A 24,083-nucleotide genomic window follows, 5' to 3' on the forward strand; every position below is an offset into this window, starting at 1 on the left:
ACGAGAAAGGACTGATGTTCTCTATTATTACCAAGCAGCTCAATGTCCATGAACAGAGGCAGATGATAAGGAAGGATATAATGGAGTTTTACCTTCACAGGAAACCTTCAGTTAGCTTATTTAAACAGTTATACCTGTTTATGTGAAGGGAAAAATTTAGATTTAGTGTGAATTCACGAAAGAAAATCTCATTCATGTGTTCTTTTTTAGCCGTTTCCAGTAACAGAAGGCCAGCAAATAACATATTCAGCATCAGACACCATGAAAGCCCTTCAGAACATTATACCTTCATGCAAGGTCTATTTATTGCAACAAAGTGTCATTCCTCTGTTCATTCTCCTTCCTTAACCCTTTGTGTCTTTTACCACTACCACGGCACATTTTTAAATACGTGTTAAATCCATTGGCTGCGCTTTATGTAGCGGCAGACGCTCTCTTGTTTCACTGCATAGATCTCATTACTTAAAATCTTCAGCTCTGAAACAGAAGGTCAGGGATCAGCAAATCCTCACTTCTGGCCAGGCTTATGATTCCATTCTGATGCAATTTTCCCTCTCCAATTCCCTGATTATCACACTCCTGCCCACCAATTTGATATCTCATCTGTCTAAGTTCAGACACATTCACTCTGCTTCAATTTTCACCAAGCTCTGGCACTGACAAAGCATTCCTCGGGCTGCATCTCCAAACAAATTATAGCTTGCATTTCTTTTTTTCCTGTTGGCATACAGTCGCTGTGGCACGCTCCAGACATGGATTGTACATCTGAGAAGCTGACCCATTAAGTATTTCATTTTTATTACACAAGACAAATTGTTGCCACCAACAATATGGCGAAAAAGATAATAAAATGAAAATATCATGGTATGTATTAAAACATATTTATACATTTTTTAAAAAATCATCTGTTCCTGACTTTGTTATGTCTGTAATTGTTTACAATTTTGAATATTTTTCAATATAATACAATACAATTTTAATAAATTCCTAAGCTTGAGGGTGTAATTTGATTTGAAGTAGTAGTGTTGTGTTAATAGTCAACCAATTTAATTGCCTCTGTAGAGGTGTGGTATAAATTATTTCATGAGGTTTTGGGGAATGTTTGAAATGAAATACTGAAATGATGGAATTGATCATTACTATTGTGTGAAAATAAAAGTTGTGCTTGGAAGATAAGTTAATGGGGTTTTTTTAGTATTTACAGTAAAGGTCCGCACATTTTTATGGACAAAACCAATGTTAAAAACACAATGAATAAAATACTTTATCAACAACATTTTTTTTTGTTTAAAAAGATAAAACTACATTAAAAGTAAGGAAAGGTCATACAATAACAACAAAAAATTGCACCATATAAAGTGTAATATTTGTAGATTAACATGTATGTTAAAGAGATTTCTGGATGTTGTTCAGGATTTCACCATAGACAAAGTTGAACTGTTGCTCCTTTGACTTGGTTCCAGCATGTATACATATATGGTTGTTGAAATTTTATATATATATATATATATATATATATATATAAAATTTCAACAACCATACAGTGGTGTGACATGATGCTTTGCTCACAGGGACTGGTTACTAAACAACTATATACTGAACAGACATATTATAAACACTAAAATTGCAAATTCATTTTGGAACACAACATAACAAAATCAGAGCAGTAGCAGGCATGGTAGGAAATTTGGCCATCATGACAATATTTTAGCACAGGGCGCTTTTTGAGAGGAGCCTCTTTTTTTTCCCGAAATGACAACAATAAAGTCAACTTTTTGTGTTCGGTAAAGTTGTAAAGATATTCATAGATTGGTTGTTCCTGTCTCAATAAGTCATCAGAGGAACATTGTTTCAGAGAAACAGCATCTATCTAAACAGTTAGGTAGACTGCAAGCTACAACCTGATTTTCATCAATGGTATAAAATGAGCAATAACAGCAATATTTAAGGGTGTATTCTTGGTAGTAGGCTACTATGGGAATTTTTGGAAAATCTGCTTTAATGTAATGTATGTGAGTTCTTGAGACATATATAAGACATATTGAAGAAAATCAGGTTGTAGCTTGCTGTAGTCTACTTTACCAAACTCAAAAAGCTGACTTTCTTCTGCAAATTTTGTCTATTTTCTCAAAGTGCATAATGACTAATTTCCCCCTCCTTTCATTATTTTTTTATCCTACTTGGCCCTACTCCTCTTCCGTCCATTGGAGAACAAACTGGTGCATTAAAAAACATTTGAGGGAATAAGTAGTAGCCGTAGTAGAAAAAGTTCTGTGTTTTTTGTTCAGTCCCATCACAATTACTATGGTAATAAGAGGTTTTCATGTATCTACAAACATAAAAATGGGTTGAAATAAGCCACTGGCAAAGAAAGTTAAGTTCTCACTTCTGCATTAGAGTGGTAATGCTGGTGGGTTGATCCACCAAAACTAGGCACTATGATTCTTTCTGTAGCCAACATGTTGGAGGGACACAGTGCTAGAGAAGACTTAAGTATGTAAGTAAGTAAACTTTATTTATATAGCACCTTTCACAGACAGAAGTCACAAAGTGCTTCACATAAAAATCATAAACATAACATAAAAAATCAGCCTATATACAATCAAGTTAAAATTAATTCAAAATGTATTTTACCAGACAGTGAAGGTTTCAAATGATCCAGTGGAAGTTTCCAGCTACACAAGCAATTCAACCGTCAAGTGAATTATTCTCCATGCACACAGGATAAACTGATGGACAAGCACACATGGTATCACCACCAAAATCTAATGCAAATCCTGGAAGCCTTTCCAACATTTCCATAATGTTGTCACCAAAATAGCATCAGATGACTCGTAATTTGGATCTCTCTGTGGTGAAAAATGTCCCCGCAGCTATACAAACAGGTGGCAAATGTGATTACAGTGGTGTCAAGGTGGGAATCTGTATCACGTTTGAGGCATTCTTGGAGGCACTGCAGATATGATTTATAGTGGACCTATTGAAGAGTGTTCACATGATACAAATTAATGTGCTGAACCAGCATCAATAAGAGGCTCTGCTATCTTGTCGGTAAGTTGCAGGACAGATCATTTTGGGGTTGCCTAAAGCGTCAGGAAATTATGTTCTGAGTTGTTATACATATTTGGACACCATTCCTACATCTTCTCCCTCTGAGCCAATACGAGGTAATTAAATTGATAAATAAAAAGCAGTAAAAATAGGGTTAAGGAATACGTTGACACATAATATAGGGGTGACAGTACACATTTAAGCTGCTGTTTATCATCAATGCACAACAAGAATTGCAGCATGCATAAATGCAACTTTAATGTTGCCTATTATTCCACAACCCGATTCCTTTGATGCAGTCTTTCTTAGGGACCTTTAAAGAGAGCTGCTTAGTGAGAGCCATAAAGATTCAAGGGTGAATAATGTCCCGACTTTCCTTATCAGGGTCTGACACGCTAGCTGAAGTATTACCATAACAAGCTGCAGTGCATTTTCATGACTTAGCAGAATTGTTGGTGTCAGCAAAAGAAAATATGGCTACAACAACATGCACACCCCTGATCTTAAGACATTAAAGGGAAAAAATAAAAGTGAGCAGTATGATACAAGAGCAGCAGCCTTTGAAATTACATTCATTATGTATTTGATGCTAATGTGTATCGCTAACTCCTCAACAATAAGGCCACGGAAAACATGCTCCGGGATCCAAATTTAGAACAAAAACACATTTTATAACCACGCTGGGTGTTTCCATTACAGTATCAGGCAAACAATCTCTAATAGCCTTCATGAGCTGGTATTTGGGGAAATGTAGAACATTAATAGATGCACCTCCCCAACCCTTTCAGGGGCATCCAAAAATGAAAAAGGAAGCCTTTTCCCCTGTGAGCACTGGGCGAGACATGACTAGGAGTCGTGCCAGGCACTTGCAAATGCGTTCTGAGCCCCTCAATAGTGATCCTTTAAGCTGCTATCAGCACAAATAGAACAGAAAGCTACTGCTTTACATTTTCATTGATTGAGGATTAACCTTTTTTGTGATTAAAAAAAAAAAAAAACTCTTTCAAAGAGGGATGCCTCAGTGTGGCCATTATGCAGTATCTTGCCTTTAACTCCCCACCACCAGCAGCTGCAGCCGCCATTACTGTCAGCAGATCTATGAGATCCACGAGCAATGCTTCATGGCAGGCTCGACCAACAGGCCCGAGTGGACAGACGCTGCCAACACCGTAACTGATGCTTCTGTAAAGATACTTCCTACACACACACACACACACACACACACACACACATATATAAATATATATATATATACATATATATATATATATATATATATATATATATATACAATTTTAACAACCATACAGTGGTGTGACATGATGCTTTGCTCACAGGGACTGGTTACTAAACAACTATATTCTGAACAGACATATTATAAACACTAAAATAGCAAATTCATTTTGGAACACAACAAAGCAAAATCAGAGCAGTAGCAGGCATGGTAGGAAATTTGGCCATTATGACAATATTTTAGTACAGGGCGCTTTTTGAGAGGAGCCTCTTTTTTTTCCCGAAATGACAACAATAAAGTCAACTTTTTGTGTTCGGTAAAGTTGTAAAGATATTCATAGATTGGTTGTTCCTGTGTCAATAAGTCATCAGAGGAACATTGTTTCAGAGAAACAGCATCTACCTAAACAGTTAGGTAGACTGCAAGCTACAACCTGATTTTCATCAATGGTATAAAATGAGCAATAACAGCAATATTTAAGGGTGTATTCTTGGTAGTAGGCTATTATGGGAATTTGGGGAAAATCTGCTTTAATGTAATGTATGTGATTTCTTGAGACATATATAAGACATATTGAGGAAAATCAGGTTGTAGCTTGCTGTAGTCTACTTTACCAAACTCAAAAAGCTGACTTTCTTCTCCACATTTCATCTATTTTCTCGAAGTGCATAATGACTTATTTCCCCTCCTTTCATTATTTTTTTATCCTACCTGGCCCTACTCCTCTTCTGTCCATTGGAGAACAAACTGGTGCATTAAAAAACATTTGAGAGAATATATATATATATATATATATATACATGGTTGCTTATACGGTTGGAATAAAATATTTTTTTTACCTATTTCCATGAACTGATTGTGACAGTGTGAGATTTCTCAAAACTTTATTAATCAATCTCTTCTGAACATATCACAATGAAAATGAAACCACAATTAACAGAGGATTGTGTCTGAAAACAAATGTATTCCAACTTTATGGGCAACCGTGTAGACTGTATATATTGGACGGCAGCCAGCTTGAAGCAGGTTCTGAGGCAATGACCAACATTGCACAAATGCTCATGATTTGTCCTATTTACAGGTGTTCCTATCGAATAAATCAGCAAAAAACATTGGTTACTTTTGAAAAAAAATGTGGCATGTGACAACTGCTGTCTAAAATGTTGCTGACACATGACAGCAACACATTGTTGACACATGATGGCCGTTGTTATACCCTACATGACCACTGTTCTTTAAACATCCTGATCACTGTTTTAAAAAGTATAGCCATCAAAACCACTATCCTAAGGTTTGGAAAAAAGAACAGGGCTAGGCTTAAGATACCACATCTTCTGGATATAACTTCCAACAATGAGATCATGAACTCTGGTCGCCTGGGGGACCCTAATGTAACTTCCGTGAGTCACACTGTAAAAAAAAAAATCTGTTTAATTTACAGTAAAATACCGGCAGCTGTGGTTGCCAGAACTTCACCGTAAAATATACAGTGAATGGGTTTTCTACGGTAAATTTAAATGTAAATATCAGCAAAAACTGTAATTTAGACTGAATCCTGTTATTTTGGGGGTCTTTAATTTTACATAAAAGTTTTTTTTATATTTTTAAAGAGTAAGTTTTGTACTATTCCTTGATTTAAGGTACCTGTGTCTATTATGGTGATATACAATTTTTAATTTTACACCCTATTCCTGATGCAATTTGACAATGTTTTACTGTCATTTCTACAAACTTTTTTTTACAGTGCACCTCACCCTCCTAACTACTTCACTTAGGGCATTTACCTAGATTTATTTACTGTTTAAACTGTCTTTTATAACACCTAATCCGTTTTTTTGCCCTACACTAGGTCAGTGGTTTTGTGGCAAAAATTCACAGAAACAGAAAATGCAGCCTTTTTTACAACCGCAAACCTTACATGTACCATGTATAATTAAATGTGTGCTATTTTTAGAACGCTCTGCGGTACCGTGAGCCGTGAAATGCTCATCATGACAAACACTCGTGTTGTTATGGGTGGTCTTGACAAAGGGTCTATTCCGTCGTATAGGTTGTAGATCTTGTTGTTTCACCAGACCTCTGGGAGATATTAATAGTAAAAGTTAGCAATTGTAGCCCCAGATGTTTATCTTGAAAAGCCACAAAGCATGTAACAAGCAGAAACTGACACGCTTTCCCTGACACATCCTAAACACTGAAGGGTTCTTTGTGGGCCCGTATCTGATGGTGAGGGGCATTGATATCTGGTTGGTGTCGAAGAGTTGGATGTGTTGAAGATTTTCTAAAGATGCATGCTCGGGCAGGTCCATCCTTTCCTCTATTTCCAATTCATGCAGCATATGTATTTACCACAGTCTATCCCCCTTCTGAATGTTGCATGTAGACATAATTGTAAACAAGCTCCTGCAGGATCCATTATTTCTCAATGTGCACAAACTGCTCACACCAGGCAGTTGTGTGCTTGCTTCAATATAAGTAGAATGCTCTTGTAGAGACGGGATTTTAATATGTAAAATGTGTAATATATGCAACCCATTTTATAGTAAGCTGGGGATGTAAGGTGGACCTGAAATTGCCGGTGCAAGCAGAAGATGCACAAAATGAGCACGGCTAAGCTGGCCGTTAGCTCCCCGCTAATCATCCTGCATATTTTTTTTAATTTGTTCACGAACTAATAGGAAAAAAGATGTAAAGAGAATTAAAGTAATGCAACAATAAATGAATGGTATGCAAGAATCTTTTCATCGTTTGGATTTGCAAATCTTGTGTATGTCTAGTAATGTAATTGGCTTTATTAAACGGGGGTCAAACAGTTCACACGTTTTTATCTTTATGAAACATTAAAAAATCAGCAAACAAACAATCTCAGAAACAAGTAAAAGTCAGACAGCATTATGTTGCAGAAGTTTGGGAGCTTTCCGCTTATACTCAGATTTATTACCTGCATATTATTGCTCATGAATTAAACATTGCAGTACATTTGGAGGCAATTTTATCAATTTAAGGATTATGGCTTAGTTAAAATTCTCCAACTGATCCCATAAAACAGCTACTTTACATGCATTGTATAGGCAAAGGAGACACTGCCTTTCTGTCACTTTGCAATTTCCAGGTAAATGTGTAATAAAGATTAATGGCTTACATAAAAGAACAGCATGGGAGTTAAAGTACAGTTTTACAATAGCAGCATATCATAACGAACTTTCAACTGTCTACACTGAATCACTGCGCATGCCTCAGTTTGCACTGCAGCACTGCTCGGCCTCACCATGATTCCCCAGCAATCAAAAAAAGGAATCAAAGAGGTGATTATTGAGGAATAAGTTCACTTGTTCTTGGTGTAATCCTTCCACAGGGATGAGAAATAACAAGTGCCAGATCCTCTTAAATGCTGGAATTACAGCAATTACTGAAGAGCTAGGGACTTGTGATGGAAAAGTAAACAGTTAACCTAAAAGCAAAAGTGCTCAGCATTATACAGCCCAACATAATCCCTCCCCTATGTAATCAATTTAAGGAGAAACATCTCATTAGGGGCCAGAAACGCAGCCACTGATCTCCATACAACAGCTGGCAAGGGCACTATAAAGGGGCCACCATGGCTGATGCTCCTCACATTAACTTTCAACTTATGGATAGTGTGGCTCTCCTCCAACGATATCTTCAGCCCCACCATTATGACTGCCAAGGTCATGTCTGATGAAAACATGATGAAGCAGCAGTTTCTCTTTTCTTTTTTTTCTTTCTTTCCTGCCCTGTCTCTCTCTCTCTCTCTTTCTCTCTCTCTCTCTATCTATCTATCTACTGCTCTCTCAATCTCCCTCCCCGCAACCCCCCCCTCCTGGCACAGAGTTATTGAACAGTGGGGGACCGCTGAGTTTTAATTACAAGAAGATCCGTGGAGTTAATTGAACATAGCGCAGGCCCTAATTTCACTTTACAGCAAATCAAGATGTTAGTTATGTAAATTCTGTCCTGTCCCACTGGGGGACTGGGGACTTCTGCCAGACTCCAAAGTCATTCTCTCCCCACTGGCACCAAGCTGCTGTCTCTGCAACTTACCTGAAGGACTTTTTATTACAATACTCACTTAAAGATACTTCATATACTATTTTTTCTCCACCAGGCCAGAAAAAGAGCCACATATCTATATATATATGACATTTATTAACATGAAAGAGCACTCAGAGGTAGCATAACTCCACCACGGCTGTGCAGTCTTTTACAGTTATTATTCTAATAATAATATAGAATGTTTATAAAGGTTTAGTCTGCAATTAGATTTGGATCTGCATCAAAATACAGAGAACATGCAGATTAACTGATGGCAGTCATGGTTCTGGAAATTAGATCCTCCCCGCCACCTTTGGGCAAAAAGATGTGCCTCTGTTGTATATAAAGTTTGTTGCAATTACTTGTTGAGCCATTCAAGAGTAACAGCAATTTGTTAGTCTCATCCAAAATCAAATAAATTAATGTTTTTGGAGCCACCTGTTTTGAATGTTATCAACCCGACACATTTTTCTTTTAACAATATATTTTTTGGCCATTTTAAGGCCTTATTGACAGTGGGAGAGAGACAGAGCGAAAGGGGGAGACAGAGAGGAAGACAGTTCCGTCAGGTAGATTCAGGTAAAACATCATAGTTTGGTTAAAATACTGTTAACTATGTGGTTAGGATTAGTTTAAAAAAGATCATGGTTGATTAAATACCTTAGCTCATGCAGGTCAGGACTGAAAATTAATTAGAAAGTTACTTTCTATTCAACACTTTAAGTCTGTCACAGGGCATAAACCATGGTTGTCCTTGTGTGGACGTTGTTGCTCTTTATACATCTTTAAACATCTATATGGTCATCATACCTAAACAACAGAATGGGTTGTTTAACAATGATGGAAATGAAAGGTTGCCCTGAAATGTGACTGTTTATAAGAAACTACTTATACATTTCTTTATAAATATTCCAGAAGATATGGAGATTGTCCATACTGATGGATTTGCCTTGAGCCAGAGAATCCTAAGACGAAGTACTTCCTACTTAGTACTAAATACTTCTGTGCCTGATAGCCAAAGAAAAATCTTTATGTGATTGTAACACTTTTTCAAACAATTCTGTCTGAATAGTTAATGTGTTGATGTCATCCTGGATTTAAACATGGGGTGCAGGTCAAAACATTTACAATCCACATAGTGGCTTTAAGGCGTTATGAACAACAACATTGAAATGGCTGCATGGATGGCAAAAACCTACCTGCTTGTTCTTGACAAGCGGGTAGATTTTGGTGCAAATCAGAGGCTTTAGAAACTACCGTGGAGCCATTTGAAAAAAAAAAAAAGTTCAGTCTTTTGCCTTGGAAAAAATAACAAATCTGCCACCATTTCAGACCTCTTCTTCCTTTCAGTGAGATTTTGGAAGACTGGCAGCTGTAGAAGCACCACTGCATGCTATGGAGCATTTTAATGTGATCAGATAGATTAGAAGGAATCCTTTACTGCTGACATGGTGTTAACTGCAACCTGCATCTTAAGGCCTTTTCCAATATGCCAAGGACTTATGGGAACACACTGAAAGACGGAAATCTCTGATCCAATTTGGAAACAATGTGGCACAATTAAATTAATTAGTACATAAACTTTAACATAACTAGGGATTATGTTTGTTGGGATGATTTGATTTCAAAGCAATGATGGGGTCTAAAGGGTAAAGATATGCTAATGGAGCTCTTTTTGCATTCTGAATGCCAAATTATTGAGCTGTGAAATAGGAGGAGGCCCCACACTCCACTCAGGGAAGGGCAGGGGGGTTGACTGCCCCCCATGCTGCCCCAATGTTAGAAAAAACACAGCGAAAGTGCCTTCTTAGATGCACCAATGGTGACTGGTAAAGTGCCCTCTAGGGTGTCCTTACATTGGAGAAAATGTGATTATGTTTCCCCAGGGTGTTCTTAAATGGAGAAAACATGATAAATGGCCCTCTAGAGTGGCCTTAAAATTAAGAAGGCACAATGCCATAAATGTTGATACATGCTAGTAAACATTCTGGCCATTGGTGTCCATGATACTGAGCGCAGCCGGCGTACTGGTTGTGCAGGAGGTTCGTTCACCTAGTTCCACATAAGGTCTGTTTGCACTCCGGGGCCTCATGGGAAATCCCATACAGCCTCAGGCCTGGTTGATAACAAAAGAAAATGTTCTGTTGGTCTCTCCCCTCTCTCTCTCTCTCTCTCTCTCTCGCTCTCTCGCTTTCTCTCCTTCTCCACCCGGGTCTTATCTTAAATACCTTGAAGTGGATGGAGGCACTGGTTTGTTGGAAGCTGTCAGTAGCGCTCCAATGAGAGCAGTCTCTCTGGGGTTGATAGGACCGTTGGTAGCGTCGTACTCAACACAACCAGAGACAGTATGATAAAGTTGGCCTGTACATTTTTCATATGCTGTGGTGAAATTGCCTCAAAAATGCAGCGTTCAAATTCGAAGAAAGTGGAGAGCTGCCTTAACCCATTGAAGCCTGGAAAGCGGATACGTCATTTTGTAGTATTTGTATAAGCTCTCAAATACTTTTTGAATTTCATTTCTATCTGCAGAGGCTGAAAAATCTATTATTTAGTAAAAGCGTTGACACTTCTGTTGAATTTCCAGAAAAACTTCAGGTTTTAGGGGCTGATTTTAAAATCGCCCAGAGGTTTTACAGGAAGTTTTAGGCGTCAATGGGTTAAGAAATGACGTGGAGCCTGAAAGAGTAATGCCCTTTCTGATCCCTCCTTTATCGTGGTGAAAGAGTTCAAGTGAAACAAAGATTCAAAAAGTTAACAAGCTTCTCATTTGAGGCAAAAAATGTCCTCCCCAATTTTGTTCAATCTTTGTAATCTGACCGTAAATTGTATGGCTTTCACCTCAGCAGGATCCTCCTAAAAGCTCCAAGAACTCAATGGGACAGCATGAGTCCTTGTGATTTTCCACAAGAAGGGCCTTTACAAATACTTGGAACAGACATGACAATCTCTCTTCCACACTGGGCCAGACTGCAGGCCATTTTGTCCCCCCGATGTCTCAGCATAAGTGAATGATACATAGTGTTCCTCTGCGGGATGCACTGTCAAAGCCCTCATGGTGTGGACTGCTTACATCAGATTTCAAGATGAGACAGCGAGTGAGAGACTTGGAGAGAGTAAAGTCAAAGGCGAAGGCATGGCACTTACTTAAATGTCATACTGTCTATTTAATTTGCATGTGGGAAGCGTCAGGACCAGCAAGACTGCCAAGTCGCAGACAGCAGCATTCTCTGTGTTGGCTCGAGTGGATGGGAGGAGAATGCGGATCTCTGGGAAGACAGCAAGTTGGATGAGCTATTGAATGTAAACAACATAAAGTTGTAGCTATAATGCTGCAGATGATCATGAAAAGCACATTTTTGTGAGGATGATTTCTTTGCAGGTGTTTCATGCAGCTGAATGTTTTTCCATGACTTCCCCAAGGCTGATATTTTCACAACCGTTAGTCAGAAAGTAGCTATATATACAGTATTTAAAATCAAGTGGGTATTATTTTTTTCCCACATATGCCATTCATGTTTCCGTCAAATCTGTCGGCCCAGAAACATCTTAGAGAAGAGAGAAAGAGAGGAGATCTCAGTTTCCCCTGTGCCCCCGAAACTCTGGTTGTTGTAATAATTACAACTGCTAAAATCAGAGCAAACACAGCCAAATATCACAGGTAGGAGAAACAAAATGATGGCTGTGTTCCCTGGGAATGAAGAAAAAAGGCTTGGCACAGAACGGGCCCAGCGTTGACAAAAAAAAAAAAGTATCACTCACATAATGTTCATATATTTCTCCTTTTCCTCCTCATCCTCACAGAGACTAATTATTTTCTGTTTTACCCATTCCCGGTCCTCTTTATTAATTAGAAGAGAATGACAAAAATGGACGAATGGAGGGAAAGACAGGGAGGCTGTGTTTTTCCACTTAGTGCTGTGTCTTGGTTATGCTTTCTGCTGTCATCTGTTTAAAGGAAGTGAGGGGAAAGATCCTGATTTCATGGGAAATAGGACAGTCAATCAATTAAAAAAAAAAAATTAATCACATAATTTGCTGAGACTAATTATGAAATCATTTTTTGTAATGACAGATATTTGTCTGCAGAGAGGAGCCTAGTAGCACCCACAGAACCTGAGTGGGAACTACTGCATTAATGCGTAGAAACAATATCAAATGTAGGAAAGGTTCATGTCACCTATCTGTTGGTCTCTTACAACATATCATCATATGGATAGAGAAGCCTCATCATTTCACATAATGATAAACAGTGAAAAGTGTTTTTTGTTGTTGTTGCTGTTTTTTTTAAATTATGCTGTCAGCATTCCTCCCAGAAACATGATAAGCACTATGCCTCAAGCACACCAACATGTTTTATTTGGCATATTCAAATTTCTAGACTTGGGCGGCGTGCAGATGACAAGACATATGTGTTTTCGTTTTTATGAGAAGCACATCTCTGGCTAAAATGGAAGACTAATTTGCACACAGGCTCACACACAGATTCATGCTAATGATTGATAATGTTTCATTAATGCAAAATATTCTCTGCCAAGGATCTAAACAAATTGTGGCAATTTAGTCTTTCCAACGTGTGGTATCAATCATTTCCACCCAGGAATGATCATACATCAATGCCATTTTCCTCTAAAAGAGGTGCATAGGTCCGCAGGCAGCAGCTGCACAATTTTGGCAAAAGAAAATCAAAAGTTTTTTTTTCTTTTTTCTGTTTATGTGCTAAATGATTTACCTGGATAGTATTGCTTTGGTTTTAACACTCGTTATGTATACAATAAACAATTTAAGAACACAGAATTTTAGAGAATAAACCAAATGTTGCCATATGTGGTGTTTTATATAGACGTGCCAAAGACACAAACAGTGGCAAGGGAGGGCCCCAGAGCATATCCTCTTTTCTCTCAATAAAAAGGCTTTTTTTCCCTTTTGGACATGGATGTCATTTAATAAGAAAGCCTTAATTAGTGAATCAGATATGCTTTTTAATTTTTACTCTGTACTCCCACCAAAACATTCTTCTTCCACCTCTGCAACATCGCATGTCTTGAAACGCATGAAACCCTTATTCATGCCTTCATAACCTCCAGACTGGACTATTATAATAGCATTCTCTACGGCCTCCCCTTCACCAGCCTCAAAGACCCCAATATATCCAGAACTCAGTTCACCCACTCCTGCTCCTGAGAACACATCACACATCTTCCACACATTCACTGGCTCCTAATTCAGCACCGAATCAATTTCAAGATCCTACTCATCACCTACAACGCCTTCAATAACCTTGCCCCCCCAACCATCTCAGATCTTCCGATGCCAACCTTCTGACCCCCATCACCGGGACCAAGCACCGCACCGTGGGGAACAGAGCCTTTGCCACTGCTGCCTCAACCCTCTGAAACTCCCTCCCTTCGCACACCAGCAGTTCTGACTCTCTCCACTCATTTAAAAAAAGTCAAAACCCACCTCTTCAAGATAGCCTATAAAACCCTACTCCCACTGCCTACCATGAACTGTCATAGCATCTTTCTTTTCTGTTTTTCTCCCATGTATTCTTTCTTTGTATCTGTTTATGCATTCTATGTAAAGTGACATTAAGTATTTTTAAAAGCACTATATGAATCTGAAGGATAGGAGTATTTAGCTTTACTTAGCTTAGCCGTAACTTTAAAAAAACTTCAGTGACATTGCAGAAGAGCTGTTTAATGAACATTTAAGTCTCACTTCCTCCTATTGAACTGCAGGTCAAGGGGGCACATTCTGCCCTCATCCTGAGCAAGTCTCACTTCTTCTATTTGGCTATGGGTTAAACTGGTTAGAACTAGATCAGGGTACAGCTATTTCAGTAAGAACTAAGAAACATACATACAAGACACCATAGTTTTGAAATGAAATATTAGCCATGTTTCCATTAGGGTAAAGTGGCCGCTGGGAAAGCATCAGGCCACGCCCTCTCAAATGGCAGCTCACTCCATTACAAAAAAAGGGCCCAGAGGGATTTACGAGACTCTGGGGGTGACGTATGGTTTTTCGATTGTCGCGTAAATATACACATATATATATATATATATATATATATATATATATATGTATGTGTGTGTCTACATGTCTATGCGGGAGACACGCCAATCATAAACAGTAAGGAAGGAGACTCCGAGATGGAAGGAGCAGAGCTTGCTTTAACAGCATGCACAACTGCGGCCGCCTCAACATTGTATATGTACATAAAGTGCCCGCCGCTGATCGTGAATTAACCGGCACGCTAACTGTGTACAGAGCATCCAGGGTTGTTGTAAATAAACAGAGATCGCTAAGTGAACACATACTGCTGCAGCACATACACACTGTACTGCTACAGAGCTAACTGTTAGCCTATTAGCACTTTGCTACTGTGCACCTCGTTCCGCGATGCCTGACTGCACTATGAAAGGGCAGAATATCACGCCTACACTGGCGCGTGTTCTTGTAGCGTCGAGTACTACGTCACATCCTGCTTTGAGTTCTATCCAATCAGCAACCAGGCTTTTTTCTGACTTGCGATCCTGGTGTGGACATAATTCGCTGCTAATTCCACTGGGCTATTATTCTTTCATCAAATTAAAAGTAAACTGTATTCAGCTGTTTTGAGTTTTTTTTGTAAAAACCAAGTCTAGAACTAAAGAATCAGGGCAGAGTGTGAGAGGCTTTAAGAGCCCCGGCTCTAACAAATCCAATAAATTTACAAGTTGACATCATGTGTAACAAAGAACCAAAAGACAAAGACACCATGCAGACATGACTGTATGAGTGTTACATCACAATCCATTCCATATGAAAGGTTTTTGTCACTAATTGCTAGTCCTCCTCAGCATAGTGTTTCAAGTCAAATAAAACCAAGTCTAATGGTGTGTTGTGTATTATTATACCAAATTGATGTCAAATTCTAAAGCATTTAAAATCATACTTTAGCCTCATTGTTCCAACATTCCACAACCGCAACATACACAATCTAATTCTGGCTTGGGACCTTTGCTACATGTTCTCTCTCTCTCTTTCTCTCTCTCTCTCTCTCTCTCCCTCTCTCTCTCTCTCTCTCTCTCTCTCTCTCTCTCTCTCTCTCTATATATATATATATATATATATAAAACTTGTGATTTGTTTGGAAGCACATTTGCTCAAGTGAAAGAGCAGTGCACATCGTGACTTGTGTTAGGTTGCCCAGTTAGTGTAGTTAGCACATTTTATGTTGTGTGTTAGCTTGTAACTGGCAGCGGCTGACACAGAGTTTGTGGTTGTCAAACATATAATAAAATCTGATGTTAAAGTGTGTTTTCCACTTTGTACTGACAAGTGCACTCAACACTGGAGGTTTCAGGTTTCTTTTCTAGGCTAGGTGAAAGATCTTTGTGCATCACGATGGCTAGCGGTTATTTGACAAGTAAAAGAGCAAAACTAACTGCAGTGATTAGCATCGGGTTGAAGATGAAATGGCAGACATCCCAGAGGCTAGCATTTGGATGACCAGTGAGAGAGCAGTGAGAGAGCAGTTCACATTTCATTGGCTAGCATTGGGTTGTAGGTAGTGAGGGACAATGAAGCTTCATGAAGCATTTGCTTTAATTTTTTTACCCCGGTCCCGGTCTTGGCTTTTAAAAAAAAGGCTTTAGCAATGGTAATTGAGTGTGTTTTCAGCCCTTTGTTGAACAAAGAGCGCCATCTAGTGGGCAAATGCTTCACAAACCCCTTGTCCCTACACTAGTTGTAGGTGAAAGGGCAGAGCACATAACAGTGGCTAATGTTAGGATAACCAGTGGAAGACCTGTGTGCATCAAGAGTGGTAGCATTAGAGGAAAACTTGGAAATATTTAGTCATACATGTTTGTGCCTGTGTCTGACCCAAACATCTCTCTCTTGACAAACTTTGCTCTGATACGAGTCAGTATACCAAAGTTATGACGTTTGAGAGGCCATAAACACATGCAGGGGTACATACAATCTTGTTTTGTGGAGCAGTTTATACTGAAAGTCACATAAAATAATCTATGATAGCTTCCACCATTGAATTCAATTCCATTGAAATTAATTTATCCATTTTAAATTCTGGAATGAGCAGGCCTCAACATCAACTTCCCACACACACCAATGGTAAAAGATGACGATGAGGTAATCTCATTGAGTCAATCCAATGCTACACTTGAATACACAGTTGTCTATAAGTCAATAAAAGGTAAAAAATGTTACGGATGTGTGTGTAGAACACTCCAGGCAGACACTTGTGAATGATGCCTGCCAGCCTGACCTTCACAAATTTCCCTGCACATTCAGCCGGAGGACAAGGAAAAAATGGAAATATGTCATCCAACTGCCAGTTCAGGGAGATCAATCACTTTGGACAGGTCATTGTTCTTCTCAGTGGTAAAAAGGACAGAGGTTTATCCCTGAAGCAAGGAAGGTGCTTCAGGTCTTGGCTGCCGGCCGGAGCACCAGTGCCCCTGGATATTCTTAAAGCTGCAAAGCAGAGATGATACGGAGGGACACTTGGATGGAATTTGGACTAATTGCTCGTAAGATAAATAAAAAAAAATGTAAAATCTCATGTGGACAAATATAAATGCATACATTCTTAGAATGTTTAGATTTTACATGTAACTTTGGCATTTGAAGGTGCTGTCAACTCAAGCAGGGTTCATCTTTTATGTCAATTTGTAATGTGTACAAGAAGGACAACTGGGTATGCTCTGTGCCAAGTGTATTGAGAAGCAGCTATGTAGTAGTAAGTAAGCTAGTCAGCTAATTAAGCTTGAAACCAAAGTTAATTGTGAATTCATATGTTCCCAGAGTCTCAGGTTAATTAAAAATACGTAAATGAAGAGCATGGTTTGGTGAGTATGTACCAAATTGTGGAAGTTTCTCTTATTTTTGCGAAGTCTCTGCTGAGATGAATCTCCTCTGAAAAAAGTGGCAAATGCTGTTCTCTAAACCGCCTTTTTGATTTTTAATTAAGGTGGAAAATTGTTTGTGACAAAATGTAAAAAAATAAAATAAAATACATGTACTTCCTTTGAGTCCTTCTCCTCTATCATCCAGCAGCACTTCCATCATTATATTAAAACTGTTTTCTGTTGTTCATTTGGCTTTACGTGGTTAGAAGTGGTGATTGAGGCTGTCATATCCACTAAATAAACTCAAGCTTTGGCTTCGACATATCGGTACCAGTAAAAAAAAAATGCTGCATGACCTATTGTAATAGCTGTTTTATTTACAGTCCCTTATTTGTTTTTTTGTTGTGTTTTCAAAAAAATACCTTAATGGTGTTTTTGTTTTTATATCATTATAAACAGTGTTGCCATTACAGACCAGCAAAACTGGAAATTGACCCAACTCTACTGACAAGCACTGAAAAGTAAAGCCTAGTGTCATTTCAGACTTGGTGGTCGTCATTAAGGCTGAACATTAGGAGAGTTTGCAGACAAGCAGTACAAAAAGGTAATCTCTATGGTTAATCATATGTGTTTGAGAGAAGATTTCAAGAACTATCTGGTGTGCCTGGTGAAATTTTCCAACTTACAGTTTCTTTAAGTTGCGTGCAGTATGTACGCTGCCCTACGTATGTACGGCTGCCCATTGGACACTTGGGCCACTGACATATCTTTACCCTCTACAGTGCAGAATTAAGCAACAACTCCAAGTTGTCCACCTGCAGAAGTTCTCCAACATCTCAAGTGAGCAATTGTGTGCTGTATCAGCGAGGTGAAGGAGGCTAACTACTGTGGTGTCATGGACTCCTTCACTTAGTGTTGTGGGCTGAATTATCTGCGCATTAACACTCATAATATGTTGGTAGAAAACATCCTCTACACCAATTTTTATCTGGGGGGAGGATGTTGTGATGGCAGGCAATGCCAATAGAATCAATCAACTACCAACAATATCTTATCTGGCATGGGGTAAAATAACGTCCAAAATGGGGATGATTGTAACAAGGGTAAAAAAAATGAAATTTTAAAATATGGGCTTAAGAGAGGAAAGAGACCTGCTCCAAAAGACAGTTCAGACAGGGACAGGGATGCCGGCAACGTTCTTCAATTCATTTCAGTTGGGGTGGTGCGTTCCCCAACCAGCAGCCCGCAAGGCAGGGGTTGCCGCAAAAAACGTGTCTGTCTGAACTTTCTTTTGGAGCAGGCCATGTTGTCATAACTCAGTCAGTTAGTACGTTTACATGCACAGCTTACTCGAGCTATGCTCAAAATGTCTCTTTCCTCTCTGCTCTGTTGCGCTCGATGCGCAGGGTAATTAAACATTTAACCAAATGGACGGTATATAGGTGCTAATGTAATGCAGAGCAAGGAAAAATAGTTTTAGTTATGTACCATCTTTGGCCATGGCTTTACCGCAAAATCGAAACTTAAGTGTAAGTCCACCTTAAGCAGAGTCCAAACAATCGCTCCATCAATGCATGTAACAACACTGCCACCTAATGTTGAGGAGGGCGGCCATTTGTGAATCACAAGCTGTTTGTGGACTCTCTCGACAAGAATGTCTCAAAAATACGTCATTAAGGAAAGAGATGCGTGTGTGATTGGCGATCCACAAATGCTGAATCACGCTTCACAAGCAGAATTTTCTGTTTTACAAATGCCTTTTTAAAAAATATATAAATACACATTTATTTGTAAAAACCAACACACAAGTTACAAATCCTAAACTTATGTTTGTGGAAGGAATATTTGTATGCAACAACACTGGTTGAGGAGGGCGGGCCATTTGTGAATCACCAGCTATTTGTTTGTGGATCTGTGTGGATCTTGTCAAGAACGTCTCAAAAATGCATCTTTGAGAAAGAGATGCATGTGTGTGATTGATGATTCACAAATGAAGAGTCACACTTCACAAACAGAATTTTCAGTTTTACAAATGGCTTTTTTTGGTTTTACAAATGGAAAATTGCGTATTTACAAATACACAATACATTTACAAATACACACCTATTTGTAAAAAACAAAATACAAGTTACAAATTAGAAATTTGTATTTGTGGATAGCAAAACACGTGTGCAAATCAAGGACTATTTGTAGATCACCCTTTGTGCGTTTACAGGTATTAATGAGACAAATTTAAGCCCATACTAAAAAGTCTTGGAATTGCATAAATTGTGTGAGTGTCACTTACGCATCTCTACATGTCTGTAGAGCAGGAGGCCTTGAGCATTGCTTGCAGACATATTACTGACTACGCTGCCCGACAAGCGAGGAAATAGATAGATAAGGCTGAATGCAGGGCTGCCCCTGACCAAAATGGGGCGAAAAAATGTCTTCTGTTACAAATATAATACTAATATGTATACTATATTAGTAGTATCTACTATAATCCATTATAATGCAAACTACAACCACTAATACTGGCAGTATTACTACTTCTATACTAATATTAATTTTTTAAAAACTATTGCTATTGCTATCTATTATTGCTATTATTGTCATTATTATCATCATCATTATTATTATATAGGCTACAACTACAATACTAATAAAACATACTAATTCAGTACCTATATATACAATAACAGACTGATATTTCAAAATGTAGCAGCAGCAGCTGTACATGGAGGTTTAGTGCTGCTTATGCCACAAAGTTTTACATTTTTACTAGTGCTGGGCCGTTAACACAATTAACAGCGTTAATGGACATTAACAGACATTAACGGCGTTAAACGGACATTAACGGCGTTAACTCTTCTCTCTCTTCTCCTGCGTCGCGCTAACAGCTGATATAGTAGCGCGCCGCACGGCTGTGCATATGCGCATCCTTTGTGCAAAACGGGGCCCCTATTGGATCGTGGGGCCCTACACACTGTGCGTGTTCTGCGTGTAGGCATGGACGGCCCTGGCTGAATGTAAATAGCATTAAATTATACCCAAGTTGTGTCTATATTTATGGCAGACAAAATATCTGACAAGTAAATAGGGAAAAGAGGGGGAGAATGTGTGGGAGAATGAAGGCAGAGAAAGTTGCAGCGGTTGTAACGCTGTCTGAAACTTGCTTGCGATGAGGAAGGGGAGAAACTATTTGTGAATTTTGACTGTGTTTGTCCTTGATCTATTCTGGCTTGTCATAGCTCCTACAATAAAAGTTTGGGGCTCACACTGGATTTGTCAGTTACTGGATTGTTATGCTTGTGTCAGAAATAAGCGAGTGGGCATTGCCAAACTGGTGAAAGGATGTCTGAATGACAGAAAGTCACTGACATCAAACACTGCTTGAGCAAAGTATTGACTGAAAAATGTACAAAGAAGGGAGCAAGACTAGAGGTAACAGGAGGGCAGATGATGGAAACTAACTCAACAATTAGCAAGGATCAGGGCTAAATCTTCTGTCACAAGTTTAACTAACACTGTGTGAAACCCTGGAGACAAGCAAAAGCTTTGCATCAATACCCACCATGTGGTAATTGTAGCACTACCACAAATAATGACAGCGAGCAGAGAAATATCAAACAATATCGATCGCTAATGGTTAGAAGGAGGTGTAGAAAGTCCAACATTTCACAAATAATTAGTATGTAAGCATTTTACAGTCAAGAGGAAGTTTTTCAAAAATATGGTATTTGGCCAGCCCTCCAGCCGCCGTGAGATCAATATTACCTGAATTAATGGCTAACTTAACAAGGCACTTAAAACCCTCTTAACAGGACAGATAAAAACCCAGTGAACTTTGAAAGGTAATGAACATTTTTTATCCCTAAGAAGCTGCTGGCTTTATTAGCTGAAACAAATGGAGCAGGCACTTAAATCGGACACTAAAATTGACTTCTAAATAAATTAACATGGCTGAAAATACAACAGAGGTCTTTTTTTCAGCTTTGCAGCAAATCCAGAGGTGCCGGCAAACACTGAAGCACTGGCATCTGTGTTATTCAACTTTTTCCCTGAGCACTCCACAAAAACTCCTGAAAGACAAAGATGATCTAAGACCATCTGCAGCTTCAGACTGTGCTGTGACATTTGAAGAATGATGCCTTAATTCATCATTAATCTTGTTTCTTGTGATGATAGCAGTCCATTCGATAGTTTTCAATCTGGAAAATCAAGAAACCACATCCAAGTAGCTTATTTATTTGCTTCAGAACAATTTGTAAGGCGAGAATGAAGAATCAAAAGTTTATTTTTGCTAATTTGTCAGTTTTTGATGTAAGATTAATTGAACTGATTCTTCCTCTGAGTTAGTCTCGCCTAGCCAGTCCTCTCTCCATAGTGCTTTGTCAGAACTGTAGAATGGTCTCTCTGCACCCATTCATTTTCCGCTATAGGGGAAAACATGCTGTTTCTATTTCTTTAAACCAATGACAATTGTCTTGGGTTGTGCATGCAACGATGTTACCCCTGCCAAATGGGTAGCAGGGTTAATGGAAGGGGAGAAGAATGCCACATGCTAGGTGTGACCAATAATTATATATACAGTTTACATCAAGTGAGTCATTCAGTGACCTATTTCTTTTTTCTCTCCACCACCTTACTGGCCTTCCAATACAATCTATATAGGTGTTACAAAACTGAATAAAATGTCAGGGGTTTTTTTTGATCTGGAGAAAAGCTGCAGAAAATATGTACATGTTCACTGTGAAATGATAAACCCACAGACGTTTATTACCCTACTGTGCAGTTTGCATCAGCTCTACGTGGCTTTTTAGCATCTTTCAGCTAATTGTTTTTCTTTTACACAACTCAATGTACCTTTCTTCTAGCTGCAAGAAATTGCTACATTTAGAAAAAAAGCTCAAAAAAATCCATTGTACATCCCCTGCCAAGCACCAAATGGCTGGCACACAAAGATGTCAACCTAGTAGAACATTTCGCTGCTGAAGAACCAGATTTTTCCTTCAGGAGTTGGAGGAGACCATGCTAATCTTGACATAGCATAGTTTTCCCCCAATAACAGTGACCTGGATGTGTAATAATTGATCAAGTCAGAATCATTTTACAAAAGCTTTGGACAAACGCTTGCAATAAGCAGCACTGGACGACATGTATTTGGGGAATATGTGCGCATGGGAGTACTCACAAAGATTAAAACAAGGCTTTCCTGACATCCAATCTATACGCTGCCTTGCACACAGACTTGGAATAATAGATACTCTCTCAAGCAAGTTGAGAAAAAATGTGACAATGAGTTTTTCATTGCAAACCTATACACTCTATCCTCACTGTTTGTTTGCTGAAGGAAGCAGCAGCAGATCTTATCATACAAATCTTTAAAATTGGCCAAATATTTACTATTCGTCATGTAGCAAATAATTTGAATGGTTTAAAAGCAGTATTGAAAGACTATCCTTTATTAACACACCATTTCAAAACAGCTACGATGAAGCGTCTCATAGTGAAACACTGACAGAGATTCAAAGGACTACACAAACACAGGCTTTTCGGCTAATTTGGCAACAGAGAGAGACATCTTTAGTAAACACAAGTTGCCACATTCATTAGACCATTGACATTCTGACAGCCATGAAAGCCAGTGGAGGGAAATCGTCACAGAAATCTGAACAGTGTACATCCACAGGCCTATTCAAAGATGTCGAGCTCTCAGAGGTTAGGCCAAAGATCGATCATCTTCAGTTCTATCAATCTGTCTCTGACAGCCTAAAGAAACCAGACTTTTTCCAGATGCTGAAACTGCTGGATAAACACTTTGAGCCAAAGGAACTGAGTACACTGAGTCTATGTGGGGAAAATGAAGTGCTAGCAGCCTCCCAGGTCTGTTGAGGAGTTTCAGGACTACAAAACTGGGCCCCAGCTGACAAAAATTCATATTGGAAGATCTATCTGCCAGCCTCAGCTGCGTATGACAGAGTCTTCTCTGCCATCAGAGCTTCTTATGGCAAAACTTGCAACAATTGCCTGAAAAAAAAGCCTATTGTCTCATTGTTCCTCAACATCCTAAGTTCCAGGACTTAAAGTAAAGACAGAGAAGCCCGAGCCACTCTGGTTACTTTCTGATTAAAGATAATAATTGGGGAATTCCAAACCATACGACCATATAGTTTGTTTGTTCGTACCCCCCAATACAGTACAGGAGTGTTTCCAAAACCAGCGCCCTACTGGTGGCAGGAGATCAGCACATCCTCATGCCTAAACTTAACAGTTGGCGTTTTAAACCATTGCAGTTACATTATAATACTACTTACCTATAGCCTGCGTATACCCATGCTGCCTTGCACGCTCCATTTCGTTTCGGACTGCAAGGCGGCATGGTGTCCAAGGCCGATTCTTAGCCCTGCTTTTGGTATCCAATCACAGAACGGGGAGGGACGCGTACTATTTGACAGACGGAAGCTTGTAGTTTTCTAATGAATTCAACATGGCTGAAGCAGATGCGAAGCTCTCTTTGGATCTAGCTGTAGACAGTGTTCTAGATAGTTTAGTGTGAAAGTTTATTATAAAAGAAGAACAACTTTTGGCTTTACACTCCTTTATCACCATCAAACAGGATGTTTTAGCCTTGCTTCCAACAGGTCCACATGTCTGAAGAGTGAGCATATATGGAGTGCCCTTCTTCGTTCATATATATCTTGCACAAACTGCAATAATCATTCGGCGCCATCGTGTAAACATCAGTAGTCTTCTTCCTCAATGCTTCCTCGTCGAATTTCTGACGATCTACATTTGTCATCTGGTATAATTGATATGATTGGCGAATAGCTACGTACAGACGTTTATGATAGACATTCATAGCGCCCAATAAACGGCTCTGGAGGATCGTAAATTACGCCTCCTCT

General features: G+C 39.0%; 1 protein-coding gene across 2 annotated transcripts in view; it reads right to left on the reverse strand.

The window, feature by feature from the left end:
* LOC131968917 (VPS10 domain-containing receptor SorCS1) overlaps positions 1–24,083 on the reverse strand; it is a 218,965-nt gene that overhangs the window by 153,144 nt on the left and 41,738 nt on the right. The window lies entirely within an intron of this gene.

Source organism: Centropristis striata, chromosome 1, assembly GCF_030273125.1.
Source record: "Centropristis striata isolate RG_2023a ecotype Rhode Island chromosome 1, C.striata_1.0, whole genome shotgun sequence".
In the NCBI taxonomy this organism is placed as follows: Eukaryota; Metazoa; Chordata; class Actinopteri; order Perciformes; family Serranidae; genus Centropristis; species Centropristis striata.